General features: G+C 46.1%; 1 protein-coding gene across 2 annotated transcripts in view; it reads right to left on the bottom strand.

Moving 5' to 3' along the window:
* Window positions 1-26,274, bottom strand: part of SLC6A1 (solute carrier family 6 member 1) — a 57,547-nt gene extending 31,273 nt beyond the window's left edge. The window contains exon 1 of one of the 2 annotated variants that reach the window (XM_040076372.2): window positions 26,104-26,274. The gene's annotated coding sequence lies outside the window, so the exon portion shown is untranslated. Of the gene's footprint in view, window positions 1-8,368; window positions 8,708-26,103 lie in introns of those variants that run through there. The other variant, XM_040076371.2, reaches the window with a different exon arrangement.
* Window positions 26,275-27,008: the final 734 nt, after the last annotated feature.

The following is a 27,008-nucleotide window of genomic DNA, read 5'->3' as shown; positions in this document are numbered from 1 at the left end:
GAGGAAAAATGCGTTTTCATATCAGGTAAGAGTGCACACAGTGCTTGCCTTGCTCTCAAAATGGATGAGTCTGCAGCAATCTGCAGGACTGACAGCTTTATTTTCATCTGCCTGCCCTGAGAGAGCATATCAGGAAACATTTTTCCAGATCCACACTGGAGGATTTGAACATTCACACTGATACCACTTTAATCTCATTTGACTCTATAGAAAGAAAAAAAAAAAAGCCCAACCCAGTTGTATGCACTTAGTTACATCAGTTAAAACCTTATTTGCTGCAGCAAATAATTTGGTTTGGTGCTTTTCCTTCCCATCCCCCCTTTTTTGGGAACTGCTCTTCCTCTCCCTCAGACTTTCACAGCCTTCCAATTGCAAGGTTTGTGGCACTTGCCAAGGGTGAAAGAATCCAATTTGCTAATTCAATCATCATTTGCAAGCTAATGACTGTGAGCAGATATAAAACCAACATTAAAGTATCTGAAACAGCAGCTATGGTGGGGAACACATTCTCAGGGTAAACAAAACCACCTTGCAAGTGAAGCATTTAAAGCCTGAGCACATTTCTGGTTCAGGAATTCAGTCTCTTCCTGGACAGCAGCTCTACTATTAATGAAATTGCAGCAATAAAAACACAGATCAAACCTTCTCCCAGCTGGGCTTCTCCAAGAACTCCAGCTGGACCAACTTTTGGGTTGAGGCAGCACAACAGGAAGAGCAATAAACCCCCTAGTTCTCAATCAGTGCTTCAGATCTACCCAAGAAATTACATTTCTTAGTGTTTCTCCTTAAAATTTCTCAAGCTCCCTAAATTCCAACTAGGAGTAAAGGACACATGTACGAAAATAAACAAAAACCCAGTGTCACCCAATAGCAACATTCAGTTCTCTCTGTTGACGTTGCTTTGGGCCAGATCTGTAGATGATAATCAGCAAAAATTCAGTTTCCTGAAGCACATTTGGAAATCCTGCCTTTAACCACCTCTGAAATCTGCTTGTGACCCTGAGCTGGCAGAGACGATCCTCACTGGGAAAAAGGAATGTACAAATAGACCACGGACCACACTCCTGCCATTCAGGTGCTGCAAATGACCCCTAATCTCAGTGAGCCCAAATTAGATTCCTGTGCCAGAGTTTCTCCAGTGGACATGTGAGAAGAGAGCCCTCAGGCCATCACAGATGCAACAACAAATTAATTTATTTAAGAAAACAGCCTGGAAATTGTGGTGTTTTTTTTTTTTGGACAATCAGGAGAATGTGTCTTCTCAGCTGCTTTGGGGTAATAGATGAGGAATGTTATTTATCAGCAGGCATGCAGTGATGTTTAGGATGGATTAGCAACTTTTCCTTTGCTGCCATGCCGTAGCACATGTTCCACTCCATGATTTTCCCTTCACGAGTTTCACTTTATCCCACCACAGGGGCTTCTTTGGGATTGATGCATTCCACTTCCATCAGCACCTCAGGACTGCCCAGAAAATCTTTCCAACCAGCAGCAGATCTCCAGGTAAATCCATGGAGCAGATCTTAGAAAAACGTGTGTTTTCACACTGGAACAAACTAGGCGAGTATTGACCTTGCAAGATGCTCGTGAGTTCTCTCAGCAGCAGCAATTCCTTCCTGCCAGGGTGTCACAAAGAGCAGCTTTCAGAGGGCAAAAATCAATCGAGGAACATTTGTCTGTTTTACAGCAAAGGCAGAAAAACCAAAAAGAAAGGTGAAATGGCCACAGCCATCCGACAGGAACTGATTAAGCTGAAACAGGAACCTGGTCCTCTTCAGGAAAAGCAGGTCTGACTAGAGCACAAAGTTTTCCACATTCCCACCAAGTTTTCCCCACCCAACTGGCTGTGGAGGGTCAGGTGGCTGCAAACACCTCCAAGGGCAGCCTCTTCCCTCACAGAGCTCCTTTGGAGGAGAACGTTCAAGTTTCCAAAAGTCACCATAAACTTCAAAAGAGAAGCTGACAATGCCTGTCCTCCTCCCCTCTCAAAATCAGAGTGCAACTTGCAGTGTCCAAGGGATTTGTCTTAGCAATTCCCACACTTTGGAATGAGCATTGCAGCAGCGATTGGGTATCCAGCTCCTTGGGGAGACTTTAGCATCTAAAGTCTGACTATCTGTGCCATAAACAACTTCCCTCTTCGCCTGGGGGGTCGGATCAAAAGAAGAGCAGGCTAAAATAATCAAATGAGTGCATAGAAAAAAGCTAAAAAATCAAACTAGTGCATAGAAAAGCTTTGCAGAGTATAAACCTGGAGGGACATGACTAATCCCAGCTCCAACACAGGTTTAAAATGCAAAGCAAAAAGAGCCTCCCTTTATCAACCACCATTTCTGCTTTTCTACATTTTATTTTACATGTTTGATTGAAAATACTTTGATTGAAAATACTCAATTGACTTTGGTTGAAAACGCTTCAGGGTAGACTGAAGGCAAGGTGGTGCCACTTCAAACTCTTCACAAAGGAAGCCCTGAGTGCTGGTGGAAATATCCCAGGTCCCACAGAACCAGCACCAAGCAGAGCGTTCCAGCAGCCAGGCAGTTAAAAAGGCTCTGAAAACGCCAGCTCAGCTGCCACAGGCAGCCCTGTTGAACAAGCTCATCGAGTTACCCACTGGAGCATTTCCAGTGGCCCAGCTGACTTGATGAGCTGGGAGATCTGCTTGGCTAGGCCGGCACAGGGGATTTCAGCCCCGTCTGCACGGCCGCGCTCTGTGGGATCTGCTCCCTCCGTCAGTGTCTGCCAGTTCATCACGGCGGGGCTGCGGTGGGAAGAATACAGCTCTGGAATGTTCAACCCAGCTGGAAAATGACAGAGCAGGGCAGGAACACACTGAGCAAAGGGAACCTGCCCGACCCACAGGGAGCAGGCAAAGACCGAGCTTTGCTCGGGGAGATGTGGCACTCCTGGTGAGGACATCGCGGCTCCCGTCCCTCGCCTCTCCGCTTCCATCTGCTCTGCTGAGAAGGGGCTGCCACAGCAGAAATGGGGAGAGAGAGGGGGCTCTGCCAAAGGCAAAATCAACACCCCTCCAATCACAGGAGCTGTGATTGTGGACCACAATTTTAATCTAAAAGATCGATCTTGAGCTCTCTTTCTCAGGACTCAAGTGTCTGAAATGTCTCTGAATTACCCTTCTCTGAAGGGCAGACTGCTTTTCCAAGAAGTATTCCGATCAAGAAAGAGAGATATGAATGTTTTTCTTCATTTTTCTTCTCCCTCCTGTTCCTTTAGCCGTGCAGAAATGGCAATTTTTGGATGCCACGCTCTGACATGCTTACTGAACTAGCTCCCAGAGGATCAAAAATTAAGGTGACCACTACACTGTATCACTGATCTTAGGTACCAAAATACAACATTTGGTGGGCTAAAACCCCTCAAACCCTAAAAATCCCAGCCTGTTCTTAATCACAAACAGACCTGCATGCTCTCTGTTGAAAGTTTAGCCCCAGGGCTGGTTTTGACTATACTTCACAAGCTGCACAAACGTTCCACACATTTTGTCCCACTTCTTAAATGTCTCCATTCACTTGCTGGTGGGATCAGTTTGTTTAGAAAGGGTTGCTCAGGTTCAGAAGTGGGAATTCTCTGCTGCCATGTCATAAGGCAGCAGACAGCCCCAGCTCCAAACCTTTTTTGATTTCAGTATAAAACAAGACAGGTGAAAAAACAAGTGAAATTTCTTTTTCCAATGGGCTTTATATTTAACCTTCAATTATATTAACTGTGCCGTAAAAGTGGATGTACTGCTGTAATTATACACTCAAAAAAGGCTGCTTAGAACTTGAAATTATTGCACTGTTTCATTGCCTCACTGCTTTAGAATATTTCCTTTTCCAAACATCTCCTACCCTTAGTCCAAGGGAAGTGTTAAAGGTGACAGAATCCCTCCGAGCACTGAATATCCCTCAGAAAATTGCACTTTCAGGTTCTACGAAGCCAAGAGGAGCTTAATTGCCTGCAACTGCAATTCCAGCCACTGCAAATCATATACAGCTCTCCCATGAAAGCATTAAAGAGCTAAGACTTAATTACCATCCCTGATTAAATAGCAATTCATACAGCCATTATATCTTCCACTTAGGCAGTGCAGTGCTCTGGAAAAGCAGAGAAGGAAAAAAAAACCAAAAACCCCACACTCTTTCTCTCAACCAAAAACTTCACCTCCATCCACTTTCCCCAAACTTTGTCCTGGGAAATGTTCATTATTTACAATGCAAAAGCCACTGCCAGCCACACTCTGAATGCTCCCAGGCAGAGTTTCCATCAGCAAACTCAACCTGTGTGAGAGGTCTGAGAAACCCTGGCAAAGGCAGGCACAAAGAGCAGCTCAGGGAGAGCAGCATGAGAAGGCTCCCACAGGCAGTCATGTTCCAGCAGCCAGGGAGAGGGAAAGGTGGGTCTCTCAGCAGAGAAACCCCCCATTGCTGATACAAGCCTCCAAGAACAGACAATGCTGAGACTCTGCTTCCACTGCTCCCCTGCTTCCCCTTCACAATTTAAAACACATCACAGAGGAGAGGATGAACTCCTCGCTGGGGCAGCTGGGATGGTAATTCTTCACCTCCCTTGATGTTGAGAAATGAAGTGATGGAAAAAGGGGAGCAGGATTAGTACTGGGGGGCAGAGACACATCCAGAGACACCCCCTCTGTGCTGGGATAGCACAGCCAGGGTGGCTTTATGCTGGGGTACGAGTTTGTGCTTTGTGGTGCGGGAAATCCCTTGGATTATGCATTTCCAGTCCTGAATATCATTATTCACCTGTTGGTTCTGCCCCAAAGGTGCTGCCTTGATTCTTGCTGGATTTGGGAAGATCTCCAGCCAAAGAGGAGCAGCATCTGTTGCATTTTTTGCCAAGTGGATAATGCAGCACAAACAACTCCTTCTCCCCAGCCAGCTCACAGCCTGGCCATGCTCTCCAGACTGGAAGGATCATGCCAGGCCCTTGTGGTTCTCATTTTTTGAAGCCAAGCAGAGAAAATGCACAAGAAGCAGTGATGACACAACAGCAACAATGATGTAGGGAAGGAGAGCAAAAGTAAATTTGCACCACACGTGCAGTTACCATCCTAGAACATTTTACCAGGACAGGTGCAGCATTAACAATACTGATCCCCCACAACAGCAGACTTTGTTTTTAAATCAGGAAGATGGATGAATTGTGGCTTCTAATGATAAGGCACTGGGTCAAGAACTTATTTGGGCTACTACCACACTGCTCCAGAGGAGCACAGTGAGATTTTGGTAGCTTATCTCTCAGATGAGTGGAGAATTGCACTGCAGCAATATCCCTTCCCTCAGCCAAACTGGAGATCTCAGATATATGAAATAAGTCTGTGATGAGGATAGATAAACTGTCACATGACAGGACTCCAGTAAATTAGCCAGACAGACAGAACAATGACAGATGGGATATAAGAGGAGAGGAAGTTGCTGTATTTAGTGCTTGAAATGTCATTTGGATGCTGCTCACTGCTAATGTGCGTCCTGGGCCTTGCAAAGTCCTGCTCCATCGGCCTTCAGAAAGCGAGAGGTCAAATTTACATAGAATAATCTGAACACTTGCAAATATTTGAACATCCCCTTCTTCCTGCTAAAAGCCTTCTCAAGTAACTGTCTGGAACAAATGTGTTCTCTGCAGCACAGCTGAACAGTCCCTCACATGCACCACACACTCTGTGCCACCTCTGGCATTTCTCTTTTCTGCCTCTAGTCCCATTCCACACGATTCTCTTTCCAGAGATCTTGGAGCAGCATTCCTTCCCATAGAACTGGAGGAAACTCCTTTTTCCCATCCTTCCTAAATCTTATCCAGCTATTTGATGTCAATACCCAAGGCACTGTTTGCTCCCCGGTGCTCTGAGTTCACCTCTGGCTCTCGTTTCTCCAGCTTAGCCACTGGCTCCTGCTGAGGGACCAACCAAGATTTTTGGATTTTCACAGCGCCAAAGAACTCAAGGCCACTGCTGAACATAAAAAATAACTCAGGGGCGAGTGTGGAGCAGTTTCAGCTTTTTGCACTGTAATACATGACTGCTCAGTTGAGGAAAAGCTTGGAATAACATATGGTCCCAATTACCTCTGTCCTCCTGCAACCAATACTTTTCTTTTCCAGATATGATTTATCTTGGCTGCTTGGCAGCTCAGCTGGCTCCCCTTCTTCTCCCGAGGAACACAACCACATGCAGATGGTATTTATACACCGGGCAAATTATTTCTGCAGCCGTATTTGCCCAATAAAACCCTCCTCGTGCCCCGTCCAAAAGGTGGGAGTCGTGATCTGGGACTGTGAAAGATGCCTTGGCACTTTCTGAAAAGTAAATCCAGAGTCCGGGCCAAGTGTCAGCTTTGTAATTGCATTCTGTGGACCTGTAGCATCTCTTCCCTAGCAAACAGCTGATGAATTCCATCCCAGATGTGACTGGGAGTCAGTCCCAGGTTCCAGGAAGCTCTTAAATCAGAGAACAAATTTCATAACAAGCACCATAATTATAAGCCTTATTTTTCTCATGGATCTGTCCTTACAGGTATTTTTGTGTTCCTTTTCAGCTCCCACAATCCCTTCACAATAGCTGGTCTCAATAGGAGCCACAGGAGGAAATCTCTTCCTCACTTTCTCTTTGAAATGCTGGTCAGAAGCCCAGGGGGAATACAAATGGCACACGAAACCTCATTTCCCTCACTCCCTACAGCAGCAGCTTGGGAGTGTTCAGTTACTTCCTATTTAAAACTTTCCAAGCCTTGGCTGAAGGGAGAGCCACATGGGTGGCAGTGCCAAACACTGATAAACAGATCTGAAGGGGAGTGAAATGTGGTTTGGGGTAATGAATTCAGATTTATTCCCCCTTGCACTGGTTTTGTAAGGTGTACTGTCATATTTAGGGGCAAAATTAAACCAAAAAAATTTGATTTGCAAAGAGCCAATTGCAAAACAGCTTCCTCTAGGTAAGAAAGATACCTCACCACACATGAAAACTGCTGCAGAAATCCCTACAAACACCAAATATCTTTCCATCCTACATCTTAGAGTCCACTTAATTCATACAATTTGAAAGTGAGCACAATATGCTATCAAAACACTTAAAAAAACCCAGCAACCCAAGCCCAGCATTATGATGAGGCACCATATTTATTGTACTCCAATGGAATATCCTTGCTCAGCTTATCAATGTCTACAGAAAGCCCTAAACACGGGAATTCTGCAGGCCAGCTCTGTGAGCTCAGATAGAATGTGAAAGAGGTGTTTGGAGCATCTCCTCTTCTGCCACCACCCTCCAGGCTGAACACTTGTCACAGTGCCATGTGCTGCCAGGTACCCAGCAATTTGTAGCAAAGCAGAGAGATGGATGCTCAGTAACCCTCCTGAACTAATTTTTCTCACTCTCTGGAAGCAATTTTCTAGGCCATCTATCTGGGAATGTCACCTACTTAATGGGAAGCAAATAACTGCTGCCTTCTCCAGCTCCAGGAGAGCACAGCTGAGCTTTACGTTTCTTTTTATTAACAATCTACAGCAGTGACAACACAGGAAAAATGTGTTTTATTCAAGACTTTAATCAACACTTGATGAGAATTACGTGCTCTCCCTCTTTAAATGTAGCTCTGCAGCTTCTTTTTTTTCTTTATACTAAAATGGATGAGTTTTGCTTTAAACCGGTGAGATTGGTGCTTGAAATTAAGGTAACACCCCAGAAGTTTAACACAGATGAATAGCAAGAGGAAAACTTTGAGCCATGCTTCCATGTGAAACCTGCCAGGGAGGAGATGGGTCCATCATTGAAAATGTCTTTTTTATTTGCCTCACTACAAATGCTTCCATTAAAAAAAGCAAAACAACAACAAAAAAAAAGCTGAAGTGTTCCAAACTGGTTCCAAGTTTCACAGAAATGGAGAGAACCCCACTGAACACTGAATTTTCTGGGTGCTGTGACTGGGAACACTGGAATATTTAAAACACAATCTTACTTTGATGAATTTTTAAAATAAAACAAAGACGATAATATTCAGCACCAACATTTCTGAAAAAAAGTGCTGAGTCTAATGCAAGATCACTGAGCAGCACTGCCCTGCTCATGCAGAGCTCCTGGAGGAGAGCTAAAGGAATAGGGAATAGAGAGGAAAATTCTCTTCCATTCCCTCCACTATCCCTGGCTCTTGGTTGGGAAGAGAAGGAAGGAGAGAAGTAGGGAGCGGGCAGAATATTACATATATAATGTAAATATATAATCTATATTAGATATTTTATATAGATTTTATATATAATATACCTAATGTATATTAGATATAGTAGCTATAGTAGATATTGTAGATATATCTACTATAGTATATATATTAAGTAAATTAGATATATTAGATCCATTTCTTACCTGCCACAGAGAATCCCAGGGCAGCTCCTCATTCACAAGAGGCTGTCACAACTTTGAGGCCAAACCATCCCCCTGCCCCATCAACCGCAAGTCTGCAGATCTTTGCACTGGCTCCTTTCCAAAATTATCTTTCTATTCAGCAATTACAGACAATTCCCCAGAGGCTTGTGCACCTCCTGAGCAGCAGCAGAGCTGTTTCCCCACAGCAGCACTCGGCTCTAGAAGGTTCCCTGACCCTTTTTGTCCCTGGATTTCAAGCTGGGAACACTGTGGTCTGACGGAGCTGCCGTATTTCTAAAGGAGCTGAAAGTGTTCCTCAGGCGCCGGTCCCAGGAGTGCATTCACTCATCTGTCCTGGGAGCCCTTCCCTCTCTCCACTCTGGGAGGGAAGTTCTGAAGGGTTGGAAGCCAAATACTGCTTCCATTGTTTGGGGCCTCAAAAAGCCCCAGCTGAGGGGAGGCAGTGCCGGCCCCGTGGTTCCTCCAGCCCCAGGGACGGGAGGATGGGGGAACAGAAGTTCCTTTGGGGGAAGGCAGCATTAACCTTGGAAAGGGAAGCATTCCAAAGGCTAAGGACTGTCCCAAAACAAATCCTGACCTATATAATATAATATGTTTTGTTTACCGAGGCGTGAGCAGATACTACTCTGCTGCTTTAAGTGAACAGGCCTGGTGCCAAAGCTATCAATGGAATTATATCTGCTTATGCTGCTGGGAAGTTCTGCTCTTTGCACAGCATTCACTGAGGTGTAAAATGAGGACTTAATGTTACTTGCTTGGACTCATTTCAGAAGCAATTGCTGCACCTGTTCATACCAAGGCATAAAGGGGTTTTTTGTTTGTTTGTTTGGTTTTTTACCAGAGCCCAATGCCACAAGGCCTGGATTGAAATAATAACACTGTCTTTTATATTAATCCATATTTATTTATTCTTTGCTAATCACCTCCTTTCCAAAATGCATTTTCCCCAAAGAAATCAAAATAAAAATGTGTTTCTGCCCATTAGACTATAAACAATTCCTTGGTTCTCCAGAAGAACAGACATCTTTCTGTATTGCGCAATATAGTGTTCGAACAACGCATGCCAGCTCCTCTGGAGCTTCATCTTCCAGGTATTAACCAGGCAATGGGGACTCCTCAAGGATAATGCACATTGTAGTTAATTCCGTATGCTCTGAATGCAATAAAATAGAAAAACAAGTCAGATTTCTCCACAGAAAAATCCCGGTTCTTATCTGCATGGCACAGATTGATCGAAGAGTTCTCCCCATGACTGAGCTCTAAGCCAACCTAAAGCAGCAATGGACCTACTCCAAATATGCTGCCAGACTGCAGGGATTGTGCAAAAGGGGGCCTTGGCTCTGGAAAGCACTGAATATCCTCAGCCTCCACTGGGAGCCTGTGTTACTTTGAAGGAAAAAGGAATTTCACAAAAGGGAGCGAATTTTAACCAAAACAAACAAACAGCACACCATGGCATAAAGTCATTACAGTAAGGAGAGCAATCTTCATCACCCTGCAGCTACAAACATTTGTGTGCTTGGAAGAAGCAGAGAAAGTGAGAGATGTGCATAAATTACTGATTTATTGCCATTTGTCCATAAGCCAGTCAAATGCAGACAAACGGCCAAACCCAGCGCTCCTGGATGAGCCTGATGACCTCCAGAGGCTCTTCCCAAATTTTCCGTGATGTGCACCATGAATTTTGAAGATGTCTATCACCTCTAAAGGTGGCCCAGAGATCCTGGGGGAAGCCAGGCCCATGGGGACAGCTGCTGTGGATGAAGCTTTCCATCAGAGAAGGCAGAATAAATCCTCCTGCCTTTACTTATTTACTTGTTTGTTTGTTTATTTATTATTAGAGCAAACAGGCTCCTAATACCATTTCTTCCCGGTGTAAACATTGGCTGAATTGCCTCCCATCAGCAGAGGATACATTCAGATATCTCCAGTTTTGCACCTCCATCGTTCCCATCTTCAAACCACAGGGCCTTCATGTTGTGTTACCAACACAAGTATCAAACTCTCCCAATGATCCCGAAGGGATAACAACACTCAGGGCAAAGTTGGCACATTGCTTGAGAAGGAAAAACCTCATCACACTTCAGCAGGACCAGTGCTATTTGCACAGTGTCCTGTTCCTTCAGGTTTGTTAAGGGTGAGAGAACTTGTTCAATTCACAGCAATTTGCTGCCTACCTCAACAGGAGACAGGAGGGAGCTGAGGAAAGCTGGGTTCTCTTGAGCTGTGGAAGCACTTGTGGGTCATAGTGGTAAAATGAAATAGAGAGATATCAAATAAAATCAAATATCAGTCAAAGATATCAATCAAAGCTATCAATCAAATAATCAAGAGATATCAATCAAAATCAAATGCCATCAAGTGGTAAAATTAAATGGAGAGGAAAAAGCCTTGTGGGACCATTATTGTTTTAAAACATTATATGGGCAATGGGAATATCACATAGCAAATATTTATATGTAATGCAGAATGTGTTGATAAAAGATCACCATTGGATTATGTTAAAAACTGTGGCTGAATGTTTCAAAAATACACACATGAGCATTTGAGTGGGATTGAGGTGTCTGTCTTCCTTAGACTCCTTAGAAAAATTTAAAAACCCTACACTGACTGCCTACCTTGGGTCAGAAATACCAGGTTTAATTACGTTTTGGTCTAATGCCTGTATCAGACTAGGGAAGGAAAGATGTGGATGGGGGCAGGGGAGGGGCTACAGCTGCCAATCACATCCACAAATGGCAACACCATTTTCAAGATCCATCAGACCAGAGCCTGAAGCTTTTTATTAGCCAAGAAATTCCCATTTCCTGCGAGTGCTCCCCACAAGACAGCGCTCCACACCTCGCATAATTCAGCACTGAATACAAACTCTCCCAGTGCTCCATTTCTATTTTGCACCACATCCTCCAGCGCTTTCAGCAGCTCTTTTTAGGGCTCGTCACGGCAAAGAGATGACAAAGTGTCAGCTCCCAGCTCCCCTTGAAGATCCCCCCTCCCTGTGAGGATGCCAGTCTGAGATCCCACAAGCCGAGGCACGCTCGTGTTCTATCACATGTCAGGAGCCAGAAACAACAGCCTGGGGGGTGCCTCTCCCCCCTCCACTCCTGTAAACAAAGGAACTCTTTATTCGTGGAGTAGTAGATCTCACAGGAAAGCTGTGAATCCTGGCTGCTACATGGCACAGACAACTCCTGCTCCTGCTAAGCAAAGCTCCTACAAATAAACCGTGGTTTAAATTCCCATTTATTTCTCAGGCAATTTAGACACCCCTGTACACGATTCATTCTGTGTATTTCAGAGTGGTTCCAGTGCTGGGATTTCACTCTGATTTTTAGGAAGCTGCCACCTCACACAAACAAAATATAGAGCCTTGTTTTAAATTGGATGGAAATGATTTTAATTTGCTGCTCCAGACTGGAAACATTTTGTGGAAGCAGCGGTGACATTAAGGAGCTGGAACTGTATTAAAACTATAAGGAGAATAAATGGAAGCAGCATTCTTTTGTGATTCCCATCCTCCAGAGAGAACAATAACCAATTCAGCTTCCCTGGGGAAAATAAGGACCCTCCCCTCCCACACAAAAAAGTCACAGCATCCCAGCTTCCACCAGTCCACATTTTCTGCTCCCCATCACCATCTAAAAGCACAGAACTGCATTGTCCACTGCTGGAAGAGCATCCAGGCCAGTGGAGCTATGGCTTTCTGCAAAGACCCCATTTCTCTCTCTTCCAGCTGCCCAGATTCCACTCCAAGAGCTTCCTCTCGTTTCCAGCAGCTGTTTGCAAACCCTCCATCTTGAGGGCAGGAATACCATGGAGAAGAAAAAAAAACAACAAACCAAGTGCTACACAGCAAACATTCCAGCTCAGAATAAAGCTTAGAACAACCACTTGTGATCAATTCATGCACAAACACATCAAATGCCGTTAAAAAAACAATGAACAGGCAAAGCAGTGTGATCTTAACCAGCCCAGAAAAGACAAGGGGATGTTGCAAATCCACAGACTGGCTTCCCACAGAAACCCTGCCAGCATCATCATGAGAACTTGAGCCCAGCAGAATGGATGGCACCCATGGAAATCTCCTTCCAACAGCCCTTCCCTGAAGAATGCATGAGCCCAGCCCTGATGAACAAAACCAGCTGCAGACAGACTTTTATTTTGCTTTCACACTCCAGATAGGCTACCACACATGTCATATGCCAGGCAGAGGAATCTCTCATGTCCCAGCACTGCTTCTTAAACAACAGTTCTTAGGGGTTTTGTTCTTTGGCTGGTTTGTTGGGGGTTTTTCAGATGGTTATAGCATTCTGCAGGGTTTTGGGGTTTGTTTGTTTGGGTTTTTTTGTTTGTTTGTTTGTTTGGGTTTTTTGTTTGTTTGTGGTTTTTTGTTTTTTGTTTTTTTTTTTTTTTTGGGGGGGGGGGGGGTTGGTTTTTGTTTTGGTTTGGTTTGGTTTGGTTTTTTTTTTGCTTGTTTATGCTCCTAATCCAGAAGCAAGCACTGAGCAGACCGAGGTACTGCAAGCTGAGGTTCTTCCCTGCTGCTGCTCAAACTCTTCAGCTGCAAACTACTCTCTTGGACCCAGCTCCCAAATCCTGCACTTGCTGGGGAGAGCTGGGTTATGTGGGGCAGAACTTCTTGTTACCAAAAATTAGCAGACCAAGTGGAATAAAATGGTGCACGAGGGAAAAAAAAAAAAAAGAAAAAAAAAAAGCCCAGGCTTTGTCTCTTTTGCCATGCTTTAGTCTCAAAGGATGCAAGAGGGAGCAACCACTCCTTCAGGACCAGGCAGCAAATATTTCTGCACTGCTGCCAAAACCTGCTGTGATCAGGCAAGGCGGGCAGGGAGGGTGGCCTTGATGGTTCCCATCTGCTTCCCAAGGAGGATGATGCTCAATTCCCCTCATTGTGGCCATTCCTTTGCACAGTTAATTATTTCTGTGTGTCTCTGTCCCCAAGGGAAGTGCCACTGACACATCTCTGGGCACTTAGAGCAATTTTCCCTTAGCTCTGCGCACCTTGGTCATGCCCAGGGAGAAACCTGCCCAGAAACCTGTCCAGAAACCTGCCCACTCTTACTCTGCGTGCTTTAAGGTTTATTATCACCAGTGTGGTTTTTAGATCGTCTGCATGGATGGAGGAAGCAGCTAATTTTGACATGAACTCAATTAAACCTCACAATAGGTTGTGGCCAGGATTAAACCACATGAGCTTTGGAGCTCTGAATAGAAGGAATTTCAAACAGCATCTGTGCTGCCTGTAAAAAAGCAGATTACTGCCCTGCCCCTCGATCTCACCTCTACCATCAGCACATCCATAAATGAAAATTCACCTGTGGCCACACCACACCTGGATATTGACCACCAGGTAGTCACACTTTCACCTGCCACGCCTCAGGCACCTCTCAGCAATCCTTTTTTTAGCCTCTTGAAGCAAATCCCAGCACAAGCAGCTCTGTCCTAGCAATGCAATTCTGTTGAGGTTTTCTAGAACTTCAAAAATAGTGGCCAAAGGAAAATTTAGTGGTCTCATGAGAGGGGAAAAAAATCTCTTGAAGGGTTTGCTCAGAAAGTGTGTGTTCCTTGGAAATAAAACAGCTTTTGTGTTGACAAGGCAACAAGTTCTGATATAAAGAACAAAAGGAACTAAATGAGCTTGCCTTTCTACCACTGTCAGTGCTGGCACAGATGTGAGCTGCACACAATTGTGCGTGTGGCTTTTTTAAAATAGACCTTAAAGAGCTATCAAGGAAATTTTGGGACATATTTAAAGGCCCACCTGAGCATTTTCCAGGCATGTATTTGTCCATTACAAAACCACTTTGGCTGAGGTATGCAGGCTCCTGTAAAATAAAAGACATTCCAGGAAAATTTGCAGGCGAACCTTCCCCGTCCCCATGATATTACCTCCATCAGCTACCCATTCGTTTTTATGTCATCTGCATAAAGACAGGAGCAGGCTATGGTGCTGAAGCTCAATTTTCAATATGGAAAAGTAAAAAGCTGTCATAAATCCCACCAGTCACCGTTCAGCTCCCCTCTGTGGGAGGAATCACACTGAGACAAATCCAAATGTTCCATGGCCTCTCCAAATTACTTTCGAACCATGTCCTTGAGCACCTTCAATTCTTTATTATTTCCATCAAACCCAATTTCCACTGGGACTACCCCAGCAGTTTATCATCACTCTATAAACTTGTCAAGTGCCTTGGAGACCCCTGGCAATAGCTTTTGTCGCTCCAGTGCCTCCTTGGAATCTCTTGTGCAAAAGCAAAACCATCCCCGTGCTCAGTGGAAATTGATATCCTTGGAGTGGCTGAATGCAATAGTGGGAGAACAATCTTCCCCACGGCCCTGCCAGTGTGGCTGGGAAGTGCAGCCATCCATCTCCTCTTCCAGCCAGCCACGAGGATGAAATGCTACCCCGTGCCCGTGCGCTGGCAGGCTCAGCTGCTGTGTGCACTTCCAAAGGGAATTCTGAGTGATAATCCACAGCCAGCCACAGTCGCTGTAGGGCAGGAAAGAAAGACAAGAGACTCCAAGTATTTTCAGAAGACAAAGAGTACAGAAGGGTTTATTGTCTAATTCTTACCACCTTTTATAAGGTGTTCCCATACAGACCCGACATGTTTGGTGACTAGGAACAACGCCTCTCTAATCCCATTGGTGAAACTAGAGAAACAGCAAAACTCCACCTGGAGAAAGATTGCTTTGGGAAAGGAGAGTTGTTTTGCTTAGATTGTTTTGAGAAGAGGCTTTATTGAGAACTGTTCCCTTGGGAAACAGTTAGCACTGCTGCAGGCTAAAATCCCTTCAGACTCAGAAATGTAAGGCCCACAAGCTCCCTTTGCTGGCGCTTAGGATCCAGCCAAACCCTCCCTGTGCTCCTCAGGGAAGGGCCCAAGGTGCCAGGGCCAGATTCACAAGCTGGGCCAACTCCTGTTGATCTACTCGAGCCACTGCTCTTTCCAAGGTACACACTTGGCTTCCTTCCCTGATGTCTCCTCCAGAAATATTCCTTCTTATTCCCCTCCCAACACCACAGGCTGATCATTGGGACAATATTGTGTCCAAGCCAGCAAGCAGAGCTTTTGTGAGTTTGGAGAGGGGGCAGCAGCCACCATCTTTTTCTCACACCCGCTCTCCCAAAACTTGGCCAGCCACAGGGAGATAATTTACTTTATAATCCTGGTTTTAGTGCAGTGAACAGGGTGGGATTACAGAATGTCGTGCAGTGCACCCCAGCAACCAGCAGTAGCTCTCAGAGTGAGAGGAGTCCAGCCAGGAGGGGTCATTTGAGGGGTCAGGTGGAAAGTGAGCCTTTGGTGACTGGATGCTTTTCCATGCAACAGCACCACCAGATTCCCTGTCTTTCACGTGGCTTTGGTATCTATCCCCTCAAAGTCTACTTTTTCAGAGAAAATGGCATTTGAGAAGATATCATAGAGTAAACCCAGTCTCTGGTTTTGTCAAAAATATCACCACTTTGATACGGAAAATCCTGGGTGCAGAGCAATAGGCTGACAGACATCAACACCGTAAAACCCCATAAAACCCTATAAAACCCCATAAAACCCCACAACCCCCCACAGGCACACAGCCAGGCTGCTGTGTGTGGTTATAGACATTTCTGCTTGTCCCCATACTAAAAGCTGAGCTTTCTTTAAGATGCTGCTAGCCCAGGACTAGCCCAGATAGCCCAAGGACAAACTAGTGACAATCGGCGGCTGTGCCGCTGCTGCAGGTTGGGCCAGAACAGCATTGTCACCTCGTTATGGTGACAAACCACTCCCAGCTGGCTGCACAGCGCAGGCCAGAGCAAAAACCCGAGCTGACATTCGGTCTGTTCACTTCGACCGGAACTGCAGAACTTCATCACCCCAGAAATCATCTAAAACACACGGCCAGGTGAGGGCAGGAGCCTCCCCGCCACAGGATGAGGAGAGAACGTGAAGTACACGCATTTTCACACGCACAGATGATGGCGGGGTGTGGATTTGTGCATTTACAGGCAAACCCTGCCAGCTGGCAGAGATCCCAATCCTGCTGTGCACAGCAGCTGCACACAGAGGGATGGATCACCGGACATGGGAGGCACTGCTCCACCACCCGTCAGGTTTCACTCAGGCAGAAGTCCTACTGATATCTGAAGCCATGCCTAATGTCCAAATTCATTAATTAGTTCACTTCCTAAATCCAAAATATATTTTGTTTCTAAAAAAGACCAAGATTTTCACCCGCAAAATTATTACATAAACTCGGAAAATGTTAAAGCATTACAAAACCAACAACAACAACAACAACAACAAACAAAAACCAACCAACCAAAAAAAACCCACCAACACCCCCCTCAAAAAAAACCCCAAAAAACCAACCCCAAAACAAAAAACAAACAAACAAAAAAACCCCCACCAAAAATCCCAACCAACCAAAAACCCCCAATGGCTTTAACTGAACATACCAAAGCCCACTAGTGTGTTTAGGAGCTCCAAAATATAACTTACTCTACATTACAGGGCAGGTGATCTGGTTATAAAAGATGTCTTAAATAATATCTCAGTTTGTCCTGGCTGCACAAAACCCCCAGAAGTTCGGAGGAGCTGATCCTGTACAATCAGGTTTTGGAATTGGCAGTAAAGCAGGGGACTCTGCTGGGATGTGGTGGCAGGATTTAAACCCCAAACCAGCAGGAGGGAATAAACTGAATGGCTCTCTGAGCACCACCTTGGACACGACCTGTACTGAAGAGCAAAGTCACACAAACCTGCAAACCGTGCCCAGAGGGCACAGCAGCCTAGAATTTCTAAATCTGTCCTCCCAGACACATTTCTACAAATAACACCTCAGATACTTTTTAAGTTCAGCATCCCCACCTCGAGAAAAACAAGTTATTAGAGCTGCCACAGAAAACCTCTCTAATTCACATTTCCTAAAGGTCCAGTACTTTTAAGACCCGATCCAGACAACACCAGGAGGATCAAACAGCACAAGGCAAGTATGAAAGAATACAGATAATTTCCCCAAATCTGCTAAGGTCAATAATTACACAACATTTTCTCTTAACTCGTGGCAAATTGACAGCAATCCTGCTGAAGGCAAGCAAGAGTTTGTGGCATCACCCTTCCCAGGGGGAAAGAGGAGGAGGACAGGAATTTAATTTGCATTACCTCATCTGCACAATCCTCCGGAGCAAGAATGGCCCCAGCCGCTTCTTGCCAAGGAGATAAAGCACTGAGAAAGTTTTGCAGAGTTTTGTCACTGAGGATCTGGGCTAGGGGAGCAATAATCAGAGTTTCCTTGTCATGTCAGGAGACAGAACTTCAGGCTGCAAGGTTACAGCAGAACCAGTCCTGCTGTGTTCATTTTTATGCAAGAATCCCAACCTCACCTAGAAACAGGACCAAGTGTGATCCTGCTCACAGAGAATTCCTCCAAGTTAAAACCTTCGTGTTCTACTTTCCCCCAGATGAAAACCTCTATGTTTTACCTTACCCCAAATTAAAACCTTCTCGTTTTACCTTCCCCCAGCTTGGGGAAGTGGCCAATACTGACATAATAATAATAATAATAATAATAATAATAATAATAAATAATGTTTGGCTGCCAATGAGTTGATGTTTATTAATCCCACCATTTTGCACAGTTCTGCCACTCATTAGACTTGTCCTTGGCAAGCTGGGACAGAAATGAACTTTTCAGTGCTACCAAGTGGAGCGATGAAGGGACACGGAGGGAAACTGTGACCCTGTGCAGGTGTCCAGGTGACAACCACCACAGGAAACATTACACAGGTGAGAGTTCAGCTTCCTGGGGTGTTTTATTGTCACTTTAAGTCAGGGCACTCCCCTGGAGCACCTCAGCTCCTACTCTCCATTAACTCCAGCCTAACACCCAGCACTTTGTGAGCTCCACGAGGAAAGGCTGTGACCCTGATGATTGCCCCCAGGAATTCCTGCCCCTTCTTCTTCCATCCCTGTGGAAGAGCCAACTCTGCTCAGAGGAGGAAATTCTCCCTGGCCCCAGCCCAGCTGATGAGCTGCTCTGCCTTGCCAGGTGGAACACCCGGCACAAAGCCCAGCTCTTCCAAGGAATCCAGGAAATCTCAAATCAATATTCAGCACAGATCCCCACACCACAGCAGTTACATTATCTTGTGTGGCACATGCACCGTTCCCATGGCAACCAGCATCCTTCATCCAACTCCATTATTTCGGCTGTTTGAGGCTCTCAGAATCTCTGGTGCCCAAGCCATGGCTCAGAGCTACTTTGTGCTAATCAGCCTCAAGAACAGAGGCGAGAAAAAAAAGAAGAAAATGCAGCAAAATCTGTGGTTTTTTTTTTTTTCTGATCTATCAGCAACATGGAAAGGAAGAAGTGGCATGGGAAGTACAGATCCAGCAGCTGAAGGGAAGGGACCCTTATGTAACCACCTTCATGAGGCAAGACTAACGTGCTGCAAATCCACTCCAGCCTTTTAATTCCACAAATTTAACGGCCTGCTCAGCCAGTTTGTTCAGCAGGAACAGCCCTGAAATAGGTGTTAGGAAATAAAATCTCCCCGCACATCCATTGTAACATTAGTGCCTCCATAATTGATATCACACAGGTCTTTATTTTGAAAAAGGACTCGGCTCATAAGCACCAGCAGCACGGTCCAGGAAAATAATTTGATTTTGACCTTTCTATGATGTCTGCTATTAAAGTTTTAGAGGGCTATTATAAAAATCTATAATCTTTATAGTAAAATCTACATTTGCTTGATATAAACTGTCCCTAGATACCTCAAGCAAGCTCTATCTATCTATACACCACTTTTTTTTTTTTTTTTCTGGCATTTAAGCATTTCCACATCAAAGCATTACAACAACCTCCTTTTGCTTAATACAAAGTTTCTCTTAGTCACCAACCCAGGGAATTTCAGGCAGAACATAAATAACCTCAATTATTAAAGCAACCCTTGGCAAATTATCCCTTAGTTGCCAGCCTGGGGTTTATCCCTAGGAAACACACATGGGTCAGTAGGAATACACACAAATGCTTTGAAGTTGGAGGGTTTGAAGGCTCCTAAAAAGAGTTGTTGAAATAAATAAATAAGGCACCATGCCAGGAAACGTCCTTACAAGTGACAAAGGAGACTGACAGGCTGCTGAATTAAGCTGAGCTTAAATGTGCTCAGCACCTGTTGGGAAGAGCAGGAATCCTCTGGGCGTCCTGAGCAGCATCTCTGACAGCCACATTCCCTGTCAAGGCAGCTCTGGGCTCTTCTGGAGGTGAGCAAGGTCAAAGCAAGCTCAGTCATCCCCACTGGGAGCAGGGGGGAAGCAGCTGTGCCCCCCTCACAACCCCATCCCTCCCCAGAGCAGCACCAAAGCCTGATTTCCTGCCTTCTCGTGGATTCAGACAGTGCAGGGACAGGGCTGGCTGAGCTGGGAGCCATCCTCCTTTCCTCTCCAGCCCCAAAAACAAACATTCCAACCCAAGCAGAACCCAGGAGGGGTCCTGGCAGGTGCTGCTCTTCCAGGCTGATACTGTGCTCTGGATACAGTTTTCAAGCAGAAGCAATAAATGCTGAAAACTTCTCCAGAAAACAAGACACTCTCCCCCCTCAAAAAGAAGCCCTTTTACCACTGGCTCATGAATGAGTCAAGCACTGAGGGAAAGCACAATATGTTTGCAGTTTGCAGCTGCTGCCAGGGGTCGTGGCTGGGTGCAGGGCACAGCCTCAGAGCCCTGCTGGTGGCCCCAGCCTCTGCCCCACTGCCTGCCCAGCCCCAGGGCTGCTGCTGCTGCCCATCCAGCTGGCTGAGCTCAGCTCAGGACAGCAAAGAAAACCATGGTCCCTGTGCCAGGACGGAATTGCCATCACATTTCAGCAGTTTTGCGCAGGAGCTGAAGGCACGCCGTTCCTCAGCCCCGGGACGGATTTGGAATTTTGCTGGTGTTCGGCAGCCAGTGAAATCAATGCAATTAAATCCGGGCCATTTGTACCATTTAAGCCCACAGAGAAACTTAACATAATTAATCATATAGCTTCCTTCCATCAAATAATTTGCCAGAGGAAAAAGGCATGGAATTTTCCATCCACGCATCCCCTTTGGAACGTGCATTGCAAGCGTGCACGGTTCTGTTTTTCCTGCTCGTGGGATGGAGGAGCTCTGTCGATGACCCAGGAATGCGTGAACTGCTCGGCCTTTTTGTGTGCTCCAACCCAGGGGTGGCTGTTCACTTCCAGGCTCTGTGTCACCCTCCTGTACCAGACCAGCAAGGGATACTAAAGTGGGAATAAAATGGGAATAAAACGGGACTAAAATGGGGTTGGGAGGTGAAGGAAGCAGCCCGTGCAGCTGAGCAAGATGACATTGTGTTACCCTGAAGCCCATCTGCCAAGCCAGAGAGGATCTAGCACACAAGAGCAGCAGGATCCTTGAGGAATGATATATTTTTTCAGAGATGTTCAAACCCCGTTCGAATAATCCCAGTTAATTTTAATTTCAGAAGGTTAGATAGTCCTCAGAATTTTCTCTAATTGCATATTCCTCAGAATAGACTCCTCTGGTTGCTCTGTAATCAAATCATAATTAATGCATCTGTGTCATTTTACCAATCTCTTCCTGCTATTTGTAGCATTTAGAGAAGGCAACAAAGATGCAGAATGCAAAATTTCCAGCAGCAAGGCGGCGGTGCAATAATGGGGTTTGTGCTGCCGTGACTGTCCGAGTGTTTCCTTAGGCTTTTGCTGGCCTTTAAAAAACAACTGAGGAGGAGGAGAACACCAAACAGTGCTCCCCTTGTTGTGGCCACCACTGGAGGCCGTGTTTTATCCCTAGGATCCTTGTTTTTAACCAGCTTCCTCCTTTCATCCCAGCTCCTCTGGGCAAACAGGCCTGGGGGGAGGCAGAGGGGGGCTGGAATTAAGGGAGGGGTTAAGCAGCAATATCACCTTGGCAGGAGAGAGGATTTTCTATTTGGGCACCTTGGCAGTTGGTAGATGAGTCTCCACCCATCCAGGAAAAAAAAAAAAAAGAGTCTCCACATGAATCTCCACTGCTTTCCAGCCAGGAGAAAAATCCCCAAACTCAAGGATCCAACAGCAAAGCGATTCCCTGAGCTTTATCACAGAACTCAGAGTGACTAACTGGATTATTGGTGGTACCCTTTGCCTTCCAGAACATCTTAGAAGTCATATTTCAGGTGAAATATGTTCCCATAAACTTTTCACCCAGTGCTGTGAAGTGATGAAAACGCTGAGTAAACCTCTCTGGGAAAGGAGTTTGCAGTTTGAGTTTTGTCTGCTTTACTTTAGAAAGACAAGGGGGAAAAACAATCCTAATTCCTTGCACAAGCAGAGTTCAGGATCAGGCTGGGATAACGTCTTAGGAATTTGTAGTTTCTATTAACAGGAATACACAGATTGGTAAATGAAAAAATCCATGTTTCAAAACAAAATTTTGTGATGTGTTTAGGTACCACTAGCACAGCTTTGCGTCCCATCCTAGATTTTTAGTCTTGTTCCACAATTTTGTAACGCTACAGAATGAGCCTCAGCTCTGTAGGCATCACTTGACAAACTCCTGAATACAACTGGTATAAAAAGTACTGATTTTTCCGCTGTTTTTCATTGCAACATCATTCTAATGAAACATTTAAATAATTGTTATTTTGCACAGAAAACGTTCCATTTACACAGAGGTTACTCTAAGCACTTCAGGCTAAAATCAGCACTGAGTGTGCTCTCAGCATCACTTTCCTTCCAAAATATAACTTACAGATAAATATCAAAACTGGAATTAAATCAAAATCTTCAGCTTAACAATTCACTGTAGGAATAATTTTTAAAATAACTTCTATTTTTGGACAACGAATCCTGTCAGAACTGACTTTGAGAGGAAAAGAAAAATTTTGGAAAAATTGACACCTCAGATTGCTTAATTTAAGCCTTAAATAGAATTTTCATAGCTATTGGGTGATGTTAGCTACAATATCTGGGATATTTTTATTCATTTCAGGGGGTGTTTTATATCGTTGGGATTGCTGGAGATCACTGGGATGGGATTGGTGCAGATCTTTGGGATTACTGCAGATCACTGGGATTATTAATTATTTTCCTTCCTAGTTTATAAGGGACAAATCCTGTCCATGTTCTGTCAGATTTTTCTGCATCAATAAAGGAGATCCAGCTGTAGGTGAATTCACTTATCACACTACACTTCTCAAATATCCATCTGCCAGTCTTGCCCTTATAAAAGGCTCACACAAGCAGTCTGTGAAGCTGTTGTAGGTATTATTTTCCCCTTAAAGATCTACATTTAAAGAGCAGAAAAGTAAATCCAAGAATCCACTTGGTGTCTGGCTCTATCCTCACGCAGAGCTGAGGACGGGAGTAGAAGCTGGGGCTGAAACGCAGCCTCTCCTCATCCTGACAGCCACAGGAATGGAAGCAGGAGGGCAAAACATCCCGGTCAGGTTCTGAAGGAGATTGATTGTGGTTTAAAAACCCTAAAGGTTGAATTTCTCATGGCTGTTGGCACAAGCAGAGGTTCAGCTGCCTGGTCCGAGCTTTGCTGGGCTGTGCATGACCTGAGCCCGTGTGTGTATGTATGTGTGTGTGTGTGTGTGAGCTCTGCCCTGATGGGAGCACGGCCCTGTCCCTCTCTGTCACTTGCTCAGAGAGGTCAGGGATGCTGCAGCATCACCCCTGCCCTGCCAGCTCTGCGGAGGCTCTGAGGTGCTCTGCTTTATGTAACCAAGTGTGTCATCACATCCCAAGCACAACCATGCAAATGTCACAGCTGACCCTCTAACGTGCACAGATTCATCCCCAAGTCCAAACTCATCTCTCTTCTCCAGCATTCAAGGCAGGCAGGAGTTAGAAGAAATCATGGCAAGCAGAAAAATCCCTAAAATAACTTGAAAAGAAATTGTCACCAAGGATTCTCTTCAGAGATAACATTTTTTTTTTCCAAATCACTTGTTCGTAGTTGAGTCATCCCAGAAAGAATCTAAAGCTTGTGGAAATTTGTCACTGCACATAGTACGAGGAGTGCAGAACTCTTAAAGATTATTTAGAAATTTCCCTTTTACATCTGGAGCTTGGATTGCACTTACAGGGTGAACAGAATTCAAACACACAGCCAAAAACATCCTCCCCCACCAGCTTCCCACTCGTTCCCACTCCTCATGTTCGATTACTACTCTGTTAGACTTAATAGTGCCATCAACGCTGCAGATCTTGAGCAGGAATAAAATCAGCAATCAGTGCCTTCAGTAAATACATTAACACCAACTCATCCACGCCGACAGATCATTGTTTACCTCTGAAATATGTTTTAGCAGCCCACGATATTTATCAAGCAATTCTGTGCAGCCTTTGAATGTTCTGAGACGGGCTCAGCTTTTCACTTCACCAAACGGAACTGCACGTTCCACAAAAAAAACCAGAAATTGCTTCATTTCTCCCATTTCCACATGAGAAGCAGGAAGGTTTGCACACCTGAAATACAGACTGCCCTGTCAGGAGCCTTTCAAACTTGCTCTCTGTGCAGAAATTCATGATCACAAAGCTGCTGAGGAGGAAAACACCTAAAATTCACGAAGACTGTGCTCATCTGGATGCACACAATAAAAACCAAGTGTAAAAACCAACCAGCAGTCCCTGCTGATCATCTGCAAATGACACCATTTGTGCCTCTGACCTCAGAAGAAACCAAACCCCAACAATTCTGTACACGTTCCACACCCTTTAAAGATTTAAAACTCTCCTACAAGGATTTCCCTGCGACGGCAGCGCTGCTATTAAAATCCTTCAAACTTACCAATTACGTTGCCTAATTAGAAAGACAAATAAATTCTGAGCTGTCTTCAGTACTGTTCAATACCATTCTTAACGTGGCAACTCCTGATGGGTTTTCACGGATTTACCATTAGAACTGCAATTTATTTTGGCAGCTGAAGCTGCTCCTGCTTTCCCTGTGCCCCCTGCAGCAGCTCCAGCATTGAGACTCAAACACATTGAGTGACTCGATCCTCTTTGAAACCCGAGCCACTCTCGCACCTGCACTTGACTTCAGCAAGTCCGAGTTTTAAATCACTGCCCTCCGTATCCAGAACTCCACATTTGAAACGCAAGCTGCTGAGTTCCTCAGCTTTTGAAAAGACCAAGAGCAGCCACTGTCCCTTTAATGTTCCACGTCTCCAAAAGAAACATCTTTTTACTAGAGCTCAGTGTGATTCATTGGAATTTGTCAGGCAGGTCAGGAAATCCCCTGAAGCAGAGGAAGAATATTAAAGAGATGGGACATGTATATCAAATCTCATTACTGTTCTCTTCTGAGAATCAATCAGGTGAAAGGATGTGATGATGTCATCATGACATCATTGACTTTGGGATTAGCAATTCAGAGCTACTTAGCAACCGAGGCCGTCCAATACAGAAGGAAGAGATCCAGTGGAAGATGTTATCATCTGACCCACTTACTGCAAGATAAATATTAGTCAATCCTGCCTTCGAGACTTAGTAAGAGATGCAAAAACTTACGGACAGCCTTGTTTCGAGTGCAGAATATTTGAAATCAAACGTCCCCTCTGAACGTTTTCCATTAATATCCAAGCATATTCTTTACCCCGTAATGGCTCATATCCATGTATCCCCCTCAGTCATCTTCTTCCTCGCCTTCCCACAAACCTAAACCCAAAAAATGCACAAAAAACCCCCTTGTGCTAAACAGATTTTGTTATTTTAAGAACTACGGGCTCTATCAGAAACTCAAACCTCTCCCAAGGGAGACTAATATAATTGCCTCAACATGCAAGCTTAGAAAGCATGCTTATTTCATTAAAATAGAGCTGAAAACATCCAGTTTATGAGCTCAGATGTCCGTCAGAAATTCCAACTAAAATAATAAAAAAAAAAAGACAAAGCTCTGTGCAAGAAAAAAGAATTGGTCACGCAATACTTCTGTGGCTATTTCTGCGACCTGAAAGGGTTTGATGCCCGGAATCTATGGCTGACCTGATTTTCTTTAAAGTTCACTCGTCTTGGCCGAAAATACAGTTTTAAACGAGTTCTAAAGCAACGGAGCGAAGCTCTCAGATGCGCTGAAATTACGACTAAAGCTTTAAATCCATTACCGACAAGCCAGAAACGGAGCACTGGGGCTGACACTTGGTGTTTCCGCAGCCACGGGCGAGCGGAGCGCCGGAGGAGTATTTGAGGAGCAAACGAAAGAAAATCAACCACTCCGCCTTCTGCAGATAACTTTTATTATCGGGGCGAGTCCGCTCCGGCTCTCCGCGGATCCGAGAGTCCCGCGATGCCCGGGGAGCTCCGGACCCCGCACCGCCGGCTCTGCCCAGCTCACAGGGACCGGCGGAGGCTCCGCGGAGCCCGGCACGGCTGCCCGAGCCCCCGAGCGCCGGCTCAGCGCCTCCCCGAGCTCCGACAGCCGGCAACAGGCGGCCGCTCCCGGCCAGCGCCGCCGCCGCTCCGGCCGCTCCGGGGGAGCGATGCTGAGAGGAGATGCCGGCTCTGCCTTCGTGCCCCGGGGGCTGCCGCGTCCCTCTGTGCGCCCTGACAGCATCCCTGAGCATCCCTGAGCATCCCCGCATCCCGCAGCATTCCTGCATCCCTCAGCATCCCTGCATCCCGCAGCATCCCGCGTTTCCCCCGCGGGGCTCGGGGACGGGCAGGACTCCACGGTCAAAGGCGCACAGCCTACCTGCCGCCGCGGCCGAGGAGGAGGAGGAGGAGGAGGAGGAGGAGGAGGAAGAGGAGCTGGAGGTTCCGCTGCCGCCGCGGCCGCCCGTCCCGAGCCACCGGCGCTGCCCTCCCCGAGCGATATTAATGTTCATTTAAAGCTCGGCGCCCGCCGCTCCGCCGCGCCCTCCCCGCACGGCAGCACCCGCTCGGGCTGGGGGCCGGGCCCGCACCGCCCCCGCCCGCCCCCGGACCGCCCCTCGGGACCGCCGGGTCCCCCCGGGGGTGGCAGAACCCCCCCCGGGACCGGTGGGTTCCCCCGGGGCTGGCAGACCCCCCTCGGGAGTGGCCGATGCTCCCTGGGGCTGATGGATCCCCTTGGAGCCAGCAGATCCCCGCAGGGTTGATGGATGCTTTCAGAGCTGGTGGATCCCCTCGAGGCCGGCAGGTCCCCTCAGGGCTGGCAGATCCCCCTCGGGTCCCCTCGGGGCTGGTGTCCAGGGTCGGGTGACACCAGTGACCAGCTCACCCCTTTCCCCTCATCCTCCTCGGGAATCCTGCCGGGCAGACCCAGTTCAGGGATCTGTTGCCCTCAGCTGGTTCTGCCCCGGCCCCAGCGGACCAAAGCTGACCAAAGAAATCGAGAATGGCAAGTGTGGGGAGCTGCTGGAGGTTGAGAGCTCTCTGAGAGCGTCTGGGTCACGAATGTGGAATTTATTCCAACAGGAGTGCTTAGAACTGTGTTTTGAACGTGTGGAGACCGGGATGTGTTCCCAAAGCTCCTCAAAAATGGCTCCTGCTCAGTAGGATCAAAGTCCGACAGGGACAGGTGGGGTCACCTGAGCCAGCCCAGGGACACCCCGAGGCTGTCACCCAGGGAAGGTGAGGAGCAGGGAGAGGAAATGTGGAACTGAGCAGGAATGTCAC

This window comes from Hirundo rustica, chromosome 12 (assembly GCF_015227805.2).
Source record: "Hirundo rustica isolate bHirRus1 chromosome 12, bHirRus1.pri.v3, whole genome shotgun sequence".
Classification (NCBI taxonomy): Eukaryota; Metazoa; Chordata; class Aves; order Passeriformes; family Hirundinidae; genus Hirundo; species Hirundo rustica.
Note: the sequence above shows the minus strand (reverse complement) of the source record. Positions and strands in the feature narration are given on the sequence as shown.